Here is a 21689-nt window from a genome sequence, read left to right as displayed (position 1 = left end):
ATGTGACTATTCAACTATCAAAGTAATTAAGGTGCTCCCACTATGGGCTCAATTAGGGAGTACATTGCTCACTGTGGAATTGAATTGCACCAAAAAAGTCCAAAGATGTGCAGGTTAGGTGGATTGGCCACGCTAAATTGCCCCTTTGTATCAAAAGAAGGTTAGGTGAGGTTACTGGGTTACGGGGATAGGGTGGAGGAGAGGGCTGAAGTAGGATGCTATTTCCAAGGGCCAGTGCAGACTCAATGGGCCGAAAGGCCTCCTTCTGCACTGTAGGGATTCTATGATTCTGTTCTATGATACTCTGCGCACTGAGTTTTATCATATCAGCTGTGGATGCTCAGGACAGTGCATTAGACAGCACCGGGCCATGCTGGGGTGGGGGTGGGGTGGGGGTGGTGGGGCGGGGGGGGGGGGGGGGGGGGGGGAGGTGCTCATGTGTGCTATTAAATAATACTTGGCTCATTAAATGAACAGATTCAAGAGCAGATTGAGACATGTAGGAAGAATAGGTAAAGGTAGGAAATGGTGTTGCAAGTCAAATTTAAATTGATGGCAGCAATTAAAGGGAAATTCCACAATGAAAAGCCTCACATATTCCTCAGTCAATCAGGAGGCATTGCCAAGACCGAAGGAGCAGATTATGGGGAAGGAGAGTCCACTTGCCAGCAAGTGACAGAGCAGCTGGGCACACTGTCCTTGTTTGATGGCTGCTAGAGTATAACTGAACAAGCTGCTTACAAAGATTGTCCTTTTGTGGCGGTCCACGGCCCCATAACGGCACGTTTGGGAGTAAATCCCTGGCTGTGCCAGGTCTCCGTTGCTTGTAGCAGATAACACAATTCTGTATCTGAGCTTTCTGCTGATCCTGATTCTGTGAAGACTGTGTTCATAGTCATTATCAGACAGCTGTGAATATGCTGGCAACGTTTTGTGTGATGTGGCCAAACAAGAATTGCTGCCTTATTTTGTGCAGCACTACATAAAGCATGGCATGTTCTGATCGGGTTCACTGACATCTGCACTCGCAGGTCTATATTCAGAGTTAGGGCCTTCATATGCACTGATCATCTCCCAACATGAGGCATGTGGGTGGAATGGTGGCACAGTGGTTAGCACTGCTGCTGCACAGCGCCAAGGACCTGGGTTCGATTGCGACCTGCGGTGACTGTGTGGAGTTTGCACATTCTTCCCGTGTGTGCGTGGGTTTCCTCCGGGTGCTCCGGTTTCCTCCCACAGTCCAAAGATGTGCAGGTTAGGTGGATTGGCCATGCTAAATTGCCCCTTACGTTTCCAAAATTTAGGTGGAGTTGCAGGCATATGGTGGGGGATTGGGCCCAGATAGGGTGCTCTTTCGGAAGGTCAGAGCAGGATCAATGTGCCAAATGGCCACCTTCTGCACTGGCGGGATTCGATGTACACTTCTGTCTGCAGATATGGGAGTGCAGCTTTCAGCAGACGAATAGAGTCTGTCTTGTGAAGTCCCATTTGCCTGGAATCCCTTTGATGGTTCGCTCTTTCTTCCAGATAGGGAATGCCCAGTGGTGCTTGGTAAGTGAAAAGAAAATAATCGGCACGGATGTTTACAAAATTTCAAGCAGCAGTAAAACAGACTAGAAATGGGTTCATTTCCTTTTGAATTAACCTTCTTTGGTCCATTGAACCTTCTTCCATACATTGCTCAAAACCTAGCAACCCCAGGCACCCATTTATCTGAAGAATTATTTGATGTGATCTGCAGCTCGTGTAAAGACCATAAAATGTCATGTTGACACCATCATATCACATACATATCGTTAAATTCCTGTACCAGCCTCCCCGAACAGGCGCCGGAATGTGGCGACTAGGGGCTTTTCACAGTAACTTCATTTGAAGCCTACTTGTGACAATAAGCGATTTTCATTTCATTTCATTTCATTACTGTGTAAATAATAGGTTCTTTGTATGACTGATTGTCGGAAACGTGTTATCATATAAGGGGAAGGAAACTGTCACATAAAGGCCAATAAAACCAGCAAGATCAGTCCGTCATCTGAAGATGATTCTAATCTATGAGGAGACTCACCCATTGGGAAAGTCAGGCATATTATTTTCTGATCATAGTTGTTCACACATAAATTCTGTTGGGCACATTCAGGTGGCAAGGTAACTCGTTGGAAGTGTGAAGATAGAAAAATGCTCCTCGCCCTTTGCTTCTAAGCAGTTGATGATGGAACTGGCACACAATTTCCCACAGGACCTCCAATGAGGAATCCTAGCGTGTTTCAGTATTCAGATTCTGAAGATTGATGCGATGGCTAATTTTACATGGAGGCAAATGTCGAAGGATGTCTCATTTATTTATTTTTAACAGAGTTGCGAGATAAACAAAATCCCGTGGAGACTGATCCAGTGTGGTTGCATACGGGATTAAAAATAACCTCTCACTTCCGAGACCTAAAATAGCCTAATTGGTATTCATAAAGTGTCACCATGGAGGCTTCCACACAGAATGATTGTAGGCGTTCGGAATGTACCTCACAGCCATGAGTTGCAAAAAGATCCATTACAAACTAAAACCAATCATGCTATCACCACATGGTCAATACAGATACCAGACAAACACTATTTAGAACAAGCAATCACACATGGGATAAGAGTAAACGGTTTTCCGTCAACCACTTGAGACTGAGGGCTAAATATTCATCCGCCCTAGATTTTGTGCACAGGGACTGTGACGTGTGACCTGCCTATTCAGGAGGTGATGCGCATAAATCAATGGAGCTCACAGATGACTTGGCGTTAGAAGCATTACAACCCTTGCTAGGTGCTGCTGGAAAATATGTTGCTGTGAAAGCTTGATCAGTTGGAAACCTCAAATAAAAGTAAATTTTGATGGGCTCCATAAACAATGTTAGTTATTGGAGTGGATTGTGTAAATCATCAATATAATTCGCACAATAAACATGACAATTGTTGTTACAGTAATATATTTCACTGTACACATGAGAATTTCAAACCTCAGTGGTTTCATCTTCTGCCTGTTATGTGGTTCAAGTAATAAATGAAATAAACATTCTATCACCTTAAAAGCAGGCTCCTGTGATTTTGAAACCTCTAGTGTGCTATAAAATTGGCAAGCCCCACAGCCTGAATTAGCTACTCCGGTCCAAATGAGATATGGTTGGATTTTCTACCGATGATAATTTCAGAGGGTTGGCATTTATTAATCACAGGCTGACCATTACAATAACTTTGTATTGGTTTTCGTATCCCACAGCCTTTAGCTGTTGTGTAATATAACAGTTTATATCTTTATACCTACTGCATCCCAGCTCAGAGCAGCATAAATACAAGTGACTCAAGCATCTTGCTAAGTGAGCGAATGACAAGTTATTGGTCAGCCCACAGGATGAATATTTTTCACGGAATATCTCTCCCACATTCTCAATAAAGAAGCACATCAGTGGAGGCAAAACATTTTGAAACGAGGCGACCGGCCCCTTGATAGCACAGTGGTTAGCACTGTTGCTTCACAGCTCCAGGGTCCCAGGTTCGATTCCCGGCTTGTGTCACTGTCTGTGCGGAGTCTGCACGTTCTCCCCGTGTCTGCGTGGGTTTCCTCCGGATGCTCCGGTTTCCTCCCACCGTCCAAAGATGTGCAGTTTTGGTGGACCAAAAAAAAGGTTAGGTAGGGTTACGGGGATAGGGTGGAGGTGTGGGCTTGCGTAGGGTGCTCTTTCCAAGGACTGGTGCAGACTCGATGGGCTGAATGGCCTCCTTCTACACTGTAAATTCTATGATAACATTTTATTGAATTGCTGTTAGTGAATGTATGGAAGGACCAGTTTCTGGTTAAATCCCAATGAACACGTACACACTGTTAACTCACCGATTTACTTGTAAAATGCGACGGACGTTGTTCAGATTCGGACTCAGGTAAACAAAAGAACAACACTGCCACTTGTGCGTTTATTTATTAGAGTAGAAAGGGCAGCATGGTGGCGCAGTGGTTAGCACTGCTGCCTCACAGGACCCAGGTTCGTTCCCGGCCCCGGGTCACTATCCATGTGGAGTTTGCACATTCTCCTTGTGTCTGCATGGATCTCACCCCCACAAAAAACAAAAGATCTGCAGGGTAGGTAGATTGGCCACGCTAAATTGCCTCTTAATTGGAAAAAAAGAATTGGGTACTCTAAATTTATAAAAATATATATTTATTGGAGTACAGTGTTTGAGCACCAAATCGCTTTTGAAGATTTATTTCCGGGGTTATTCATAATGAAAAACTCACGAACAATATATCACGAGACCAACACGTGGATCAATGACATAATTGACAATTCAGTTATTCTGAATCTCATTTGGAAAAGTTCAGGATTGCCAAATGTTAGATTGATTTTGATTCAATTTGGTTCTGAGCTCACAACACTGTACTTTGTTGCATTATACCACAAAATGAATCAATCAACTCTGCTGCCACATCCTGAGGTTGTAGACTTAGATCGCTTGCTCAGACACCTTTTTAGTGTCTTCGGCAATAATAAATAAGATGAAAATGTCTTGTTGTTCTTCTTTCTTATATTGTCCCAGGTTAGAACTGAAAGCTGCCACCAGACTGATCAATAGTGAAACCAAGTCAAAGACACATTGCAGCAATCATTGTTTCTCGGTAATAGTTAATATTTCAATGAGTATAATGAATGCACAATAATCCTGGTGGGAGGGCTAAGTAATTTCAATTTCACATTGCTTGCTCCCTGCTGCCAGGCAGTAAGAGTTCAGAAACTGCTTACATTGGTGAAGGTGTGACTTATTAGCACATGCTGCAGTATCTGGGATCTGAGATACGTTACATAAATACCTCTGATGGGTGCCCATGACATTATGGTTGTTTGGGTGCCTGCCTGGGGTAGCAAGGTTTGGGGAGGCACATGGACTGGCTGCTAAAGGCCCTTTACAGTCATTAGTGTGTGGTGTTAGAAATGCAGAGTCAGCTGCAGTGTCTTTGGGCCAAGGCCCCAGATTGCAGCCTCCTGTGGGGCCTGGCTTCCTTCCTTAAAATGACCTCTACATTAGGTTCTCCCGGTAACAGTGGTTAGCACTGTTGCTTCACAGCACCAGGGTGCAAGGTTCGATTCCCGGCTTGGGTCACTATCTGAGCGGAGTCTGCACGTTCTCCCCGTGTCTGCGTGGGTTTCCTTCGGGTGCTCCGGTTTCCTCCCACAAGTCCTGAAAGATGTGCTTGTTAGGTGAATTGGACATTCTGAATTCTCCCAGTGTAACCGAAACAGGCGCCGGAGTGTGGCGACTAGGGGATTTTCACAGTAACTTAATTGCAATGTTAATGTAAGCCTACTTGTGACAATAAAGATTATTATTATAATGTCTGGATCACTGCTCAGAATGAACGCTGGAGCCTAAGGATTCCTCCCAGGCAAATGCCTACTTACTCATCAGCCTCATTCTCTGTGTCATATGAAGCTATGTGTAGAGAAGATGGAAGTACCACTCATCCCAGGTCCCACTAACAATTCCTGCTAGTGTTTTTCTGGTTGAAGAGTTAGTGTCCTTGAGCACTTAGGCCCCAACCTACCCTCAACTCCCCTTTAAGCCACAGTCAGGTCCTGACGAAATTTAGGACCATTGTTTGTAGGCCATGACACCAAAACTCTACCTGGATTATAAAAGTAATTTTTTTTCTGGGTTAAATCACTTTCTCAGGAGTACAATAGCTCAAATATCTAGGACCTCACTTGAATGCCTCCAAGGTGAGTCTAACATGGAGTGCAGTAGGTCAGTATATAGGTTGCCGTGAGAAATTAGTCTGAAATCATTTTAGGTTACGAAGAAGAAACAAGCTCAAAGTAAAGGCCAACTTGCTGTTGAAGCCTGGGTGATTCAGAGATGGAATGCTACTCACCCACTTGCTTCTCATTTTAGAACCGTATCCTTCTGGAGAACTAGATCTGGAGATTATTACCATTCTGATCACTCTTTCTGGCACTAACTGGAGACACTTAGGGGGCGTGTCTATTTGAAGTCATGTCTGCCTGCCATGTTGGAATTAATGCTTGGTGACGCTGAGACACACTGTCTGATGTGTTCTGGCATTCAGCAAGACCACAGCTGCACATTTACATATGCAATGACCTAGATTTGCATTCCCCATCACAGCCCATCAGGCCTAATTAAAGTAATATAGCTATCAAAGGGGGAGATAATACCATTACCTCCGAAGCTCAGGCTCAGGTCAGGCATTGAAATAACAACAAAATGCCTCATTTCATTAGTCCGACCCACCTTCACTGTGGCCATTATCAGATTACTTGTGGTATTTAACATGTGTACGTTTATTACTAAACATTATTCCCTACTTAAGGCCGATTGTAATTTTTTTTAAATAGAATTTTTGTTCAAGATTGTAAGTATTTAATTTCTAATTAACATTCTCCCCCGAGGCGCAATGTGGAGCTGGTTTGTTCAAATCACAGGTTTCGGGAGGCAAGGTGGCTGGAAAATGATGCTTTAACTTGAAGGGCATGAGCTCAGATCTCGGATCACTGAAAGGTCGGCATCGAGGAGCACTGGCTAGTCAAAAAAAAAGAATTATTCGCACTTCAGATGAAAGACTGACGCTAGCAGTTCAGATCCCAGAATAAGGACTGGGTCACTGAGGCTATTTAGTCAGGGTGCTTCTGTAGACATTTCAAAATTCCACATGATACTAGCACAAAAAATAAATTAAAAAGCTAAAACATGCAACCAGACAATCTGCAGCACTAAATTGTCGGTGAACCAGGGTCTGAATGTGAAAAATGAGCATCTAAGCCCTCAGCGTGGCAGGTGGAAGCACATCATAAACACAAAAGGTATTTATTGTACATGGTACAGATGTTGAGGCATTTACATAAAATCATTTGAGGACGAGCCCCTGATGAGTGGCTCAGCAAGCTCGTTTAGATAACATGTCCTGATCTTCCTAACAGCCAGAGGGACTGGCAGCATCTTGAATTAAATAGATGAATCCTACCTACCAATGGACAGCATGGAAATCAGTACGAGGGCATTTGAGTTCTTTGGGTGGCTCTTTCAAGTCATGTAAAGTTTTATGTATACTGAATATGCACTTTTAAATGCTCATCTTGAAGTGGCTGCGAAATTGCTTCTTGAGTATTGTTGCAGCTTTTAATATTGCACTCATCAGGACCATCACAAGAATACTAATGCTAAGGGAAAGAACAACGTATGAGGAGAAAGTGCTGATTTGTCGAGGAGTTGCGCCGATCAGAGTAATCCAGTTGCCCTCCGATCAGCACTCGCTTCTCATACAGTACAAAGTTGTTTCCCCTGTTGTTGGTATTCTCGTGAAAGTCCTGATGAGTGCCAGATGTAAAGCTTTGACAAAATGTCTTTTTTCAGCCATACTCAGGTTCTGTGTTACCAAATGACAAATTGTCTCTCATTAGCCAGCCAGGGGGCCCAGGGAGCAATCTGGAAGCCTAAAGAGGTCAGCCCATCTGACACTGGGCCCCAAAATTCAGCTACATGAGTTTGATAAACTGCAGATTTCTGCTGGGCACACCGGAGCAGTTCAAAGATTTCAGGGTACTGTGTTACTAGCAGGGTCTCTCAAGTATATCCTGAGGGAGGAATGTGACAATTGGAAGAGGGAGATTATTATTGCCTGCAAATGTATTGTCTGCAAATAGCTAGAAAAAATAGCCAGGAATAAAAGAAGGTACGCCAAACAGAGAAAGGTGACCACATTAATTAACAGACAGACAGAAACGTCCCACATATGGAACAATCTGCAGCACTTCTAGAAAGGCCAATCATTGGGAAAAGATGTGCAGGACAAAAAGAGGTGTCAAACAAGGCAGGGTCAGAGCAACAGGGCGAATGGACAGGAAAATAAACCAAAACACCCACATCCTAGAAGATGACGATAAGTGTGAGAACACGACAGGCATAAGCAAAGTCGTCACAGTCCCAGATGACCATAGGCTGCTTTCCCCTTTGAGAGGGAGAGCTGACTGGTGGTGATTTAACCTGGGGATCACCATGCCTCAGGCAAGGATGAGGCCTTCTTGAATAACCTCAGCTGGTACGGGAATTGAACCTGTGCTTGCTGGCCTTGCCCCGCATCACAAACCAGCTGGCTAGCCAAGTGAGCTAAACCGGGATCAAGTTAAACACAGACAAATGCTCTGCGAAAGTAACAGAATGGCTGTTATTTGGAATGGTTTGCAAGCCTGACGGAATCAAGCCGAACCCAGCAAGAATCATAGCTATCTCCGGGATGGAAGCCCCAAGAGGTAAGAGAGAGTTGAGATGTTTCCTTGGCTTCGGAGTTACAATCTTGCTCTGAAATGCAAGCCAGGAAGAGGAATCATGCTGGCAGATACCCTAGTGCCACAGGGGAAACATGTGACAGAAAATCTAGGTATAAAGATCCATCACCTGGTGAATGTGACAGCACTAAAACTGCATCAAATTAGAGATGAAACCAGCAAAGACGGGGAGTTACAACCCAAAGATATGCAGGGTAGGTGGATTGGCCACGCTAAATCGCCCCTTAATTGGGGAAAAAAAGTAAATGATCCCGGTATAACCCGATAACAGACAACAACATAGCCAGCAATACGGCAGTGCTGGAATATGCGAGATGACATCTCACTGGAAGATGCCGTTCTGCTGGCCGGATCCAGAATAATCATTCCCAAAACAATGAAGGAAGAACGTCTCTGAAAGGTACATGAAGGCCACGTGGGAATGGGGAAGAGTAAGCACAGAGACATATCATCTCTGTAGGGGATAAGCATATACACAAAGACATTGAAAACATGGGCTGGGTTCTTTCAACCCCATCATGGCGGGACCTGCAACTGGAGAAACAGTCGCCCAACCAAAAGTTCATTGAGTTTCTGTGGGAACAGATGATCCCGGCACCAGAAAAGGCCAGAAAATTTCACCCACGGTGTCTACGTACAGTGTATGCCAAAAGTACAGAAACACACAGCAGAAAGAGGAGATGATAGCTACTGAAGTACCACCCAGGCTGTGCTATACTGTGGGTGCCGATTTATTCACAACCAATCAAGAATGATACCTCACATTTGCCGACTACAACTTTGATCTGGATGATGAAAGGCTTAAGAGCCACAACAATTATCTTAGCAGCACATGTTTTGTTTGCTGAACAAGGGAATCCTGGAAGATTGATATGTGACAATGGCACCCAGTTCAGACCCAGTGAAGCTAAGGAACTGGCTGAGCAGTATGGGTTCAACATCATCACCTTGAGGAAACAAATTTATGGAAAGACACATCCAGACAATCAAAAGAACCTTAGCGAAATGCCGAGTGACAAAGACCCAAGCCCTACCTAATTGTCACCTCAATCCACACCTCTCCAGACTGACATTAAATCATCAGCAGCATTGCCGAGTGAAAGAAAATAAAGACTACGCTGCCAAGCGAAATACATCCTCCAAGTCACCAGGAAGAAATAAGACTATAACTCGCTGAAGCACAGGAAGTAGGGGGTCAGCACAAACCACGCTAAACCTCGACCTGAACTGTTGAAATGACAAAGTGTACACGGTAAAGATCCAATCATGAAAACCTGGAGCCCAATAAAAGCTGTTGCTGAAGCCAAGGCACCAAGGTCATGCATAATTGACACCCAAACCGGTAAGCAAATGAGACCTCCACCAGAGCTGGAAAAACAGAAAAGACAATCAGTAACATTGGAAACATCAATATCGAGGGAGATATTAGCACCAGCAACTATGACTACTGCAACATCAGGGGCAACATGAATAATATTGCCTGCGTACTGTGCCAGTGCATCATTATGAGCAACCAATGCCAAATCAACAAGATGGAGGCACAGCATCTTAACACTTAAGGGAAACAGTGATCAACATTTCAGAAAAGAATACACGCTATAAAAAACTCTTTAAAAGGGGTTCAGTTTAATTCCAAAAGTCAATTAATAAGGCAGCATTTTCCACTCCCTCCACAGCATATTTTGCAGCAGCAGAGGCAGCCTGTCATTGACTGGTGACTGGATCTTCCAGTCCTGTCACTGTCAACAGGGTTTCCTGTTGTTCCCACCCTTCACCGCCTGGGAACTCGCTGTAGGGGGGCAGGGGGGTCGCAATTGACAGGACTGGAAAATCCCACCCATAATCTTTTGTTTATAAAAGTTAATGAGACCCTTCACGGCAAATGTGACAGACCAGCCAAAAGCCCATTGAATTTTGGCAGGACTGAAAGATCCCAGTGGCTGGTGGGGTTGGAAAATCCAGGCTAATGACTGGAATGTTGATGTTATATATTGGGCGGACGGCCCACCACAGCAGCACAGGAGGCTGGGATGGAAAATGCCATCCATTGTTGTATTATCCATAAATATTTATAAATAGCTAGGAACTACTTATCTAGGAACTAATATGTTATATGTAAGTGTTCCGAGGGACATATGTACATAACCAATTCAATCTGGTTCTTTTTTGAACCAGACAGCATGGCAAAATTAAACATAAAGAGTTTCTGATCTTTACAAACTTAAAGTGTGACTATTAACAATATTCAGGAACCAAAGGACAATAAGAACATCTTCCAGAGATAGAGTGAGTGAGGCGATTGAGAACACGGGGATCAGGGGTTATGGGGAGAAGGCAGGAGAATGGGGATGAGAAAAATACAGCCATGAGCAGACTCGATGGCCAAGTGGCGTAATTCTGCTCCTATGTCTGATGGTCTTATGGTCTAAGAGAAGAGGAGGCAATCAGGATAGAGAAGTGATGGAGTTGAGCAAGAGAAGAATTGGGTGGTTGGCGGGAGGAGAAGGTGGGGAAGAATCTGGCAACATTCTTGGACACTACTCCTGATAAAAAACCTTCCCCTATGATGGTGATTCCCAATGGTCCCTTTAAGACCATTGATTAGGCAGCCTGGAGAGCACAACCGGCTCCATTGAGTAATTTTCCAAAAGGGGCCTGAAACAGGTATTGGCTTCCCTGTTTACATGGGGGGTACGGGGCTAACGTCTGCTTCAGGTGCAGGTTCTGGACATTTTCTGCCTTTAAAATATGGTGGGCAGTGCCCATCTAGCATGTAGTGAGTGGGCACTTCCCACATTGGATACAGAGGCCTCCATAAAACACACATTACGTCAAGCCATTCCTGTTATATCGTAATGCTTTATCAGGTGTAACATTTCATTTTTATTTGCTAATTTCAAAGGCTGAACAATGTACCAGTTCACCAGACTGCAGGAAGTCATTTGCAATTCATTATGGTCCTCTGAATAAAGTTAACTTTTCAAACAAAAAGATAGTTTGATGCAAAATGCTATGCACTGCTAAAAGAAAAATGTGTAAAGACTGTAACTCGCTGAGAACTTGGCAGGATACACTTAGGAGCTGTTAGCAATTACAGTGTAAACAAGGGGCCCTGGTGCCAATGCATGTTGAGGCCTGCTTTTGCAGGTCTGCATTTCCTTTCTCCTCTAAGTTTTCAATGATATTCTTCTTTGTCTCCTTTTGCTGTTTCTTTGTTTATTGTTCCTTATTGTTCCTTTTTCTTTGCCGTTCGTCTGACCCTGTTTTTCCCTTGTCAGCTCAACAATCTCAGAATCTCCAAGTCTCCTGAGCATTCCTGATTTTAATCACTCCACTATTGGCAACCATGCCTTCAGCTGCCGAGACCCTAAGCCCTGAAATTCCCTTCTGAAACTTCTCATTTCTCTTCTTCTCTCTCCTCCTGTTAAAATGCATATTATAACCTACCTCTTTGCCCAATGCAAAGTCTCTTTGCATACTTCAGTCAAATCCTTGTTTTATAATCTGCCAAAAGACCGTAAGATATGGGAGCAGAATTGGGTCATTCGGCCCATCGAGTGCTCCGCCATTCAATCATGGCTGATATGTCTTTCATCCCCATTCTCCTGCCTTCTCCTCACCACCCCGGATCCCCTTATTAATCAGAAGCCTATCTATCTCTGTCTTAAATACACTCAGTGACTTGGCCTCCACAGCCTTCTGCGGCAAAGAGTTCCACAGATTCACCACCCCTCTGGCTGAAGAAATTCCTCGTCGTCTCAGTTTTAAAGGATCGTCCCTTCAGTCTGAGGCTCTGCCCTCGGATTCTAGTTTCTCGTACTAAAGGAGTCAGGGGCTGGTTTAGCTCACTTGGCTAGACAGCTGGTTCGTGATACAGAGCGAGGCCACAAGGGCAGGTTCAATTCCTGTACCAGTTGAGGTTATTCATGAAGGCCCTGCCTTCTGAACCATACCCTTTGCCTGAGGCGCGATGATCCTCAGGTTAAATCACCACCAGTCAGCTCTCCCTCCCTCAAAGGGAAAAGCAGCCTATGGTCATCTGTGACTGTGGCAATCCTACCTTACTCATGGAAACATCCTCTCCATGTCCACTCTATCTAGGCCTGCCTATGAGCTGCCTTTTACTATATGAATGTGCTATAGAAATATAAATTCATGTTTGCTGCCTTACACTGGGAAATGATATCTAGAGCAAAAAGGAATTAGCACAATAAGGAAATGTACATAAATAATCGCAGAATTATGAGCAACACACCAAGTTATTTCCAATAAATACTCCCGAACCATTCCCTCAGAACCTGTGTTGGATAGCTGACACACAAGAGCATGGAATTACTAGCTCTTAAATAGGATGTCGAATAAGCGGCTGACACAGCCAATGTGGAGTTTGTCCAGCTGGCGGCTATACAAATACTTTTACTAATAGTTACGCGCAAACATATAAGTGATACACATGTTGCGAGATTTTAACCACCCCTATATCATATCAGAAGTGGGGAAGTTCGCTGATGATTGCACAATGATCAATATAATTCCTGAGTCCTCAGCTACTGAAGCAGGCCATACAGCATACAACAAGATCTGGACAACCTTCAGGCTTGGGCTGACAAGTGGCAAGTAACAGGCCACTGAGCCATGTCCCAAACACTAACATCACAAAACGGTGCATGAACACACAGGGATCAATGCAATTCCGTAAACAGACTCCGGGTTAGCAGCCGGAACGGCACTCATGGGGGGTCTCCCAGGAGATCGCAGGCCCCCCAAGTGTTTGCCTGCAGGGCAGGGTGGCACTGTTAGCCTGACACCCTGGCACTGCCAGACTGCCACTGCCAAGGTGCCCGGGTGGCACTGCCAGGCTGCCACTGCCAAGGTGCCCAAGCTGGCGTTTTTGCACGGTGAGGATCGGGCCAGGGGGTGTCCTGCGCATGTGTGTGTGGGGGGGTGGGGGGGGGGGGGGGGGAGGTGCGGGAGGGCTGAGGACCCTCCTATACGTGGTTTGAGACTTGGGGGGGGGGGTCGAGGTTGCGTTTAAAAATGGCATCCTGATCCCGCACTGTTGAATTCTGGCGAGCAGAGCTCCTCAGTGCAAGGAACGGGGTTAGATGTGGTCTTGGACAAGAGTTCCCTGCTGAAGCCCCCCACCTACCCAAATGGATGTTAGATAGCATGGCGCTTCTCAGCGCTCCAAGCTCCGGGAAACACCTGGCTGTTATGGTGCTACGCAACTCTGTCTCCATTTCGGTAGATCACAACCATAATGTTTTTATTTTTAAAATATTTTGATTGAAAACTTTTCATTTATAACAAGCAGGACATTAACATCAAACAGCTCAGAAAATGACCATCAAATAGTACAATATCGTACAAAAGGAAACAAAAAAGACAAAAGCACACAACCAAACTTATAAATTCTACCCAAAGAAAGACCAAAATAACCCACGCCCAATAATAATAAACTACCCCCCCCCCCCCCACACTTAACAGTTGATGTTGATTAACTCTTTAAAGTAGGAAATAAATGGCTGCCACCTCAGGTAGAACCCCCACCCCACTGGCCCACGGATGGTGTACTTGACCTTTTCCAGATATAAAATTCCATGAGGTCACCAGACCGAGGCACTAGACGGAGGGGAAGATCTCCGTTCTAGCAGAATTTGCCTCTGGGCTATCAACGAGGCAAAAGCAAGAACATCTGCCTTCACCCCGGCCTGCAGCCCCAGCAAGTCCGACATCCCGAAAATGGCCACCAACGGAGAAGGCTCCAAATCAATGCTTTTTTAAAATAAATTTTGAGTACCCAATTCATTTTTTCCAATTAAGGGGCAATTTAGCGTGGCTACTCCACCTAGCCTGCACATCTTTGGGTTGTGGGGGCGAAACCCACGCAAACACGGGGTGAATGTGCAAACTCCACACGGACAGCGATCCAGAGCCGGGATCGAACCTGGGACCTCGGCGCCGTGCGGCTGCAGGGCTAACCCACTGTGCCACCGTGCTGCCCTTTTGAAAGTTACTAATGAATGTGCTTCAACCCCAGCATACTTTCGCCACCGTTCCAGATCGTAACAACTCAAACAGGTTCTCCTCAGTTCATCCCTGGTACTTTTGGCAATTATCTTAAAACCATGTCCTCTGCTTACTGACCCACCTGGCAATGGAAACAGTTGCTCTCAATCTGCTCTCCCAAAACCCTTTCCTAACTATGATATCACCACATGTGTTCTGCCATCCTATCATCAAAGTTCCCACTGCAATGTGGAGTCTGACAAGTTTTGTTGAATTTTTTACCTCTTACTGAACGCAGCATAGAGTGCCATTGTGCAAATCTCAAATGTCTTTTTCCTTCTGTTTAAATATTAGTAGAAAATGTTGACAGTGAGTAAATGTGCACAATTCAGTATATTGCTTGATGCTTCTCTGAGAATGGGAAAAATATCCCCCACTCTTTCAAACTATTTCTATGGGTTGGAGTTATTTAGAGTAGAACATTTCTGGAGTGGACTCGCTGGGCCGAATGGCCTTACTTCTGCTCCTATGTCTTATGTCTTATGGTCTAATAATTCAAAAAACAAATTGCGGTCAAAATGTAGCTTTACATTTACATGTTTTCTATGTGACTGGAAGTCTCCCCTAGAGTGTATTAAACTTCAAAGCACTTGGATGTTTTTCAAATATTCACTTACGAGAAATGGTCCTATTCAGTTTCCATATATAAACGCATCAAAACCATTTGGTGGAGGGAAAGAACAGGGCAGCATGGATTGAACTGGAAAGCAGCTTCTGATAAGACTAGTCATTTAACACACTCTTTGCTGTGTACATACTTTGAGAGACCCAGGTTACCGAAATCTTTTGTCTTGCACTCACCTCAAGACAAATGCAAGAAAGCCAAATCTCAAAACATCACAGCAATTTATACTACAGGTGCTGATTGGTTAGCAAGCCACCTCTGATTGGCCGAGGCATTGCCGGGTAGAAAATAATAGGGAGCTATAGGCTCCCCAAGCTCCTGGGTAATTCATAAAAAAAGGCTTGAACATCTTCTTTTTGTTTTTGAACTGTCCCTGCCTATGAATGTACGTCACTTCTTGCACGTGTAAATATTTTGTGTGCATTGTGTGCTGGGCTGATTATCTTAGGCTGGTAGTTAGATTAGCTATTGGCGCTCTCAGGATTGTTCAGCAAGTGCTACCCAATTGTGGAATCACATCTAACGGGGGGCATTTTGTTATGGGTTTTGCAAGCACAGGCTGGTTGAGTACAGTCTGTATTCTGTCTATTACTAACAACCAAAGGAACATGCAATTTGATTTGATCCGTCATTCATTGTGCCGTAAGACCTACGTATCTGGCATCACACCGGCACTGAAGTTCATCCAATACTTTGCTCAACTAGCCTGTGAAACTAGAACGGAGAGAGAGCCTGGGCCATGTAAATGTTAACATGGCAGGTTAACAATTAGTTTTGAACTACTTGATGACAAACAAAATGTTCTCCCCATTCTGCTCTTCGATCAAAAAGGTGGAAAGTAACAGGTCAAAAGACCAATATTTACAGGCTAACGATACTTGATCAAATTTATTTATAGGTCAAGATAAGATAGCACGCAAGATTTACAGCAAGATAATGAGCTAGCCCAGCATTTCAAATCAACAAAATAGAATCAACGCTCAAAGGGTTAACAATATAAGAAGCCAGATTCTTTGTGAGAACTGAAACTGAACAATCAGTGCAACTAGAGATCTGATTTATGCCTGGAATCATTTTTCACGTTCCAGTCATTTCCTTGAATATAAACAGGCAGACGGAGAGTTTAACAGATCTCACATCTTGTGAGGTAAGTCATTAAGGCCTGGACATTGCTGCTTCCGCTATACATTTCCCTTTATGGCTCAGTACTCAGAAAGGTTAGATTTATCCATTCCGTTGTAAATCAAAAGCCCGGATGCTGACATTTTAAATAAATTAAGTTACCAAGTAATGTTTGGCTTCATTGGATTTTTTGCAAGAAGATTGAACCAGCAACGAAAGCCATGTAGGACATACCTTTACTGATGAATAAGTCCAATTGCATGCAACCAATTATGTGTATTGTTAGCAATGCCATTGCACAATAGGATACTTGCAAAGACATAGCTGCTTGAAGCCATTTTTGTATAAAATGTGACACAATCATCTCATTTGTGTTATAAAAGCTTATGTTAATGCTTTATTTTTGCGATTTCATTGTGGCAAAGATGATGTTGTACCTTCTCCAAGTTGGGGATCAATTCCCTCGAACAAAAAGGTATTATATATTCTTTCTAGGAACTGTGCAGGGTGCTTTCAGTGAAAGCCGAGGAACTAGTAACTAACATGTTGACCGTGGAAAATGCAAAGCACACGGCTGGGAAGTAACGAAAGGCTAAAAGCAGTTATGCTACATCTGGATTTTTAAAAAAACACTATTGTTCTTTTAAGCTTATTCTCTTTGCCTGCATTCTCTGTAACCGTGAACAAGGATTCAGGTGGCAGAAAGAATCATTTGTCGAACCTTCTATTTTTGTATCGCAAGCCTCTGCTCAAGATGAAAAAAGTCGGCTTGTGATGTGGCTGTTGCCAAGGAATCATACCGCACCAAAAGTATGCGATGGCACACTGATCGTTTTATAACCAAAGGAATGGTGATAATCAGCTCTTCAGTGTGGGCAGAACAGTCGTTGACACATGAACCACTAACACACCACACTTGACTAACATGCTGTACGAAACAAAGTAACACACAAACAGAATTGGAAAATCTGAACTGGCACTGCGCTCGCATAAAAATGTGAACACCTTCAATGAATTATTTTTCCTCTCCCCTTCCTTTTTATTCCCTTCCAGTCTGCCTACAAACAAGCATTTCTCTCAAATGGTTTGGAATATTTATGCTCTGATCTACGAGTGGAGCACGGCCGAGTTCACAGACTGGTGCGATGCCAGCTTAAAATTCCCTACGTGACAGCAGGAAAGAACATCACAAGCACTGCACCAGTCGAAAGAAACAGTGGCTGGGAGTGTAACAAGGGGATGAGTCGGCAGGTCCAATTGGGTTTAAAACGTCTTGTTGCAACAGCACAGCTAAGCCAGAAATTACAGGATGCTGCCCGGCCCTGAAAATGGTATTCCCTGCTTTACCTGTGCTGTGGGATATTTTGTAAAGCTTGATTTTGTATTTTCTGGCCAGCCCTCATGCTGAAAACCCATGAAAGACATCAGTCATGCTTTTCCCTACCAGGAGGGCGCACGCATAGCGTGTGCTTTCATTATTTTTCCAGGAAACGCATTAAAAGGTCCATATTAGAACTTTATTTGGTGGCTGAGACTCGCCTTTCCTCTGTGTTTCTGTGAATCTGCAACGACTAGAGTAATCATTAGTCAAATGTTTCAAATAAATTGAGAACTTTCATCCCTGCGGTCAGGATTTTATTCCAGTCCAGACATAACTCTCCAAAGTGAAATAAACTGGGTTCTCTCACAAAGTTCCCTGGTGCTGTAAAATCTATTATAGGGTGTTTAATACTGCTCAGTAGGGGTTAACTGGCCTTTATTGACTCTGAGAACTATTTACAAATATTCAGCAAAGGGTACAAACTGTGAGCTGTCCTCATACTGGCTGATACACACGGATAAGCCCTACACTAAACTGGCCTTGGGTGCAGGGCATGGTTTTTAAAATGTGTTTATGGGATGTGGGCATCGGTGGTTAGGCCAGCATTTATTGCCCATCCCTAGTTGCTCTTCAGAAGGTGGTGGTTGTTGTGTGAAGCACACTGAGATAACACGGGCTGCAACTGGATGCAGCTATAACTGCAATATACTCCAGACCTTGAAGTTAGTTCAATTTGATTTATTGTCACACAGTTAGCACAGTTCTCTGTGAGTTCGACTCTCTGCTAACCTACGTGTGATTACTCTGTCTGACTGAACCAGACTAGCTCTTAGCCACGTGCTGGAGGTGTTATGTGATATATACTCCTGACTCACTCTGTAGATGTCCCCAGTGGAAAGAGGCGGAGTGTGAGTGCCCTGTGCCTTTTATAGGGGGAAACCACCCCCAAGTGTTCTGCCTGCTGATTGGTTATGTCCTGTTCTCTGTGTTCATTAACTGCCTGTCTGTATCTCATTATGTACATGTCTGGATCTCATGACATCTCCCCTTTTGAAATGTTTTTCTGTAGCATATGTGAAAGTATATGTGAAAGTAGGCCGAAAAACTAACTTATTTACATAAAATGGCAGATGGGAACATATGTACATGTGAAAACAGGGGATTGTCCCCTACCCGGCGGGGCAGGGGGTCCCTGCGGGATTGAGTGGCAGGAACCACTCTGGCGTCTGGCCGCCCCAAAGGTGCGGATTCCTCCGAACCTTTAGGGGCTAGGCCCGCACATTTAGGGGCTAGGCCTGCCCCGGAGTGGTTGGCGCCCTGCCGGCTGGCATGGAAGGCCTTTGGTGCCACGCCAGCCGGGGCCGAAGGGACTCCGCCGGCCGGCGGGAGTCCACACATGCGCGGGAGCGTCAGCGGCTGCTGACGTCATCCCCGTGCATGCGCAGGGGTCACCTACGCGTTGGCCATCGCGGAGACCTATATGGCCGACGCGTAGTAAAAGAGTGTCCCCACGGCACTGGCCCACCTGCGGATTGGTGGGCCCCCATCGCGGGCCAGGCCACTGTGGAGGCACCCGCCGGGGCCAGATCGCCCCGCGCCCCCCCCAGGACCCCGGAGCCCGCTCGCGCCGCCAGGTCCCGCCGGTAAGGGACCTGGTTCAATTCATGCCGGCGGGACCGGCATAGCAGCAGCGGGACTTCGGCCCATTGCGGGCCGGAGAATCACCAAGGGGGGGGGGGCACCGACGGCGCGGCACGATTCCCGCCCCCGCCGAATCTCCGGTGCCGGAGAATTCGGCAGCCGGCGGGGGCGGGATTCACGCCGCCCGCCGGCGATTCTCCGACCCGGCGGGGGGGTGGATAATCCCGCCCCAGGTGTCTAATGTGTGAAAACAGAACATAGCAAATAAAACAAATGTTCATAAGTCCAGTCTCTGGGGCTTGCTTCTGACCCTGGTAGATCGCCGGAGAGGTGGTGGTGGGGACAACGGTGCCTTGATGGGCGGGATTGCAGCCGGACTGGTGGCCTCGTGGTTCGAGGTATCAGGAGGTGGCACTATAACAGATGGAAACAACAAAGAATGTGGTTGTGGGCGGGCAACTGTGCGCAGTGCCCGTCTGTTTCACCGCACATCAGAGCCATCAGCCATACGCACAACATACGATCGAGGAGCAGCCTGTCGGACAACAACCGCTGGAGCTGACCAGCCTCCATCAGGTAGCCTGATCCGAACAGCATCCGCCGGGGATAGCACAGGCAAATTGGTGGCATGAGTGTCATAGCCCTGCTTTTGCCGGTCCCTGAGTTTCTGCACCTTCTCCAGCACTGGGAGGTGATCCAGGTCAGGCAAGTGCATGGCTGGAAGAGTCGTCCGCAGGTCCCTGTTCATCAGGAGTTGAGCCGGTGACATGCCGGTAGACAGAGGAGCTGCCCTGTACGCAAGCAGCGCAAGGTTGACGTCAGAAGCAGAATCCGCGGCCTTGCAATTGAGCTGCTTCACTATGTGCACCCCTTTCTCAACCTTCCCGTTGGACTGCGGGTAATGTGGGCTGGAAGTGACGTGATGAAACTGATAGGACTGGGCAAATCTTGACCACTCTTGGCTGCTGACGCAAGGACCGTTGTCACTCATGACAGTGAGTGGAATACCATGCCTGGATAATGTCTCCTTACAGGCCTTGATGACGGTCTTGGATGTGAGGTCCGAGAGGTTCACGATTTCTGGGTAGTTGGGAAAAATAATCAATGATTAACACATAATCACGACCATTGGCATGAAAGAGGTCGATGCCCACCTTGGACCACGGGGAGGTCACGATTTTGTGCTGCTGAAGCGTCTCCTTGCTCTGTGCTGGCTGGAAGCGTTGACAGGTCGGACAGTTGAGGACCATATTTGAGATGCCCTGACTAATCCCAGGTCAGTAGACAGCTTGCCTGGCTCTGTGCCTGCACTTTTCGACACCCAGATGTCCCTCATGGAGTTACCAGAGCACCAGGCTCTGGAGACTGAGTGGGATGTCAATACTGTCCAGCTTGAGAAGGATACCATCAACCGCCGTCAGGTTGTCCTTCGCATTGAAAAATTGAGGGCACTGCCCTTTTTGCCAGCCATTGGCGAGGTGGCGCATGACACGCTGCAGAAGAGGGTCTTTGGCTGTCTCATCGCGAATGCGGATCACCTTTTCATCCGACGCTGGGAGGTTGCTGGCCCACAGCTGCACCTGTGATTCGATCTGTTGGATGAATGCCGGCGGATCAGCAGGCAAGGTTACGGAATGGGACAAGGCATCCGCAATAATGAGCTCCTTGCCAGGCATGCACACGAGCTCAAAGTCGTACCTTCTGAGTCTGAGGAGGATGTGCTGCAGCCGGGGCGTCATGTCGTTCAGGTCCTTGAGGATAATGTGGACCAGAGGCCTGTGGTCCGTCTCGACATGAACGTCGGCAGGCCGTAGACATAATCGTGGAACTTGAGAATTCCAGTAAGAAGGCCCAGGCATTCCTTTTCAATTTGGGCTGCTCGGTGGGTGTCATCGCCCGTGATGCGTAGGCAACCGGTGCCCAGGATGAGGTGTCATCGCGCTGGAGCCTGGCTCGCATCTGTCGAGATTTTTGTTTCCCTGTCAGGGTCAAAAATTGCCAATACAGGTGCAGTGGTGAGCTTGGCTTTCAGCTCCACCCACTCTGCTTGATGAGCTGCCTGCCACTCAAAAGCAGTGGACCTTTTCACCAGGTGTCTGAGGGCCGTGGTGTGTGAGGCCAGGTTTGGGATAAACTTGCCCAAAAGGTTTACCATGCCTAGGAAGCGCAGCACTGCCTTCTTGTCTTCAGGGGGCTTCATGGCTTCGATGGCCTTGACCTTGGCTGTGTCCGGGCGCACACCCTGCTGAGAGATCTGGTCTACTAAGAACTTAAGTGTCGACATGCCAAAGCAACACTTGGCTCTGTTCAGCTTGAGGCCATTGGCATGGACACGGCGGAATACCTGCTGGAGACGAGATTGTGCTCTTCGGGGGTCGTGGACCATATGATAACGTCGTCCACATACACACGAACCCCTTCAATGCCCTCCATCATCTGCGCCATGATTCTATGGAAGATCTCCGAGGCTGCGACAATGCCGAACGGCATACGATTATAGCAGTACCTGCCAAACGGGATGGGGTAGTATTCCCTCATTATATTCTGATTGAGATCCTTGGGATCTATACAGATGCGC

The sequence above is a fragment of the Scyliorhinus torazame genome, chromosome 22, assembly GCF_047496885.1.
Source record: "Scyliorhinus torazame isolate Kashiwa2021f chromosome 22, sScyTor2.1, whole genome shotgun sequence".
Taxonomy (NCBI): Eukaryota; Metazoa; Chordata; class Chondrichthyes; order Carcharhiniformes; family Scyliorhinidae; genus Scyliorhinus; species Scyliorhinus torazame.
Note: the sequence above shows the minus strand (reverse complement) of the source record.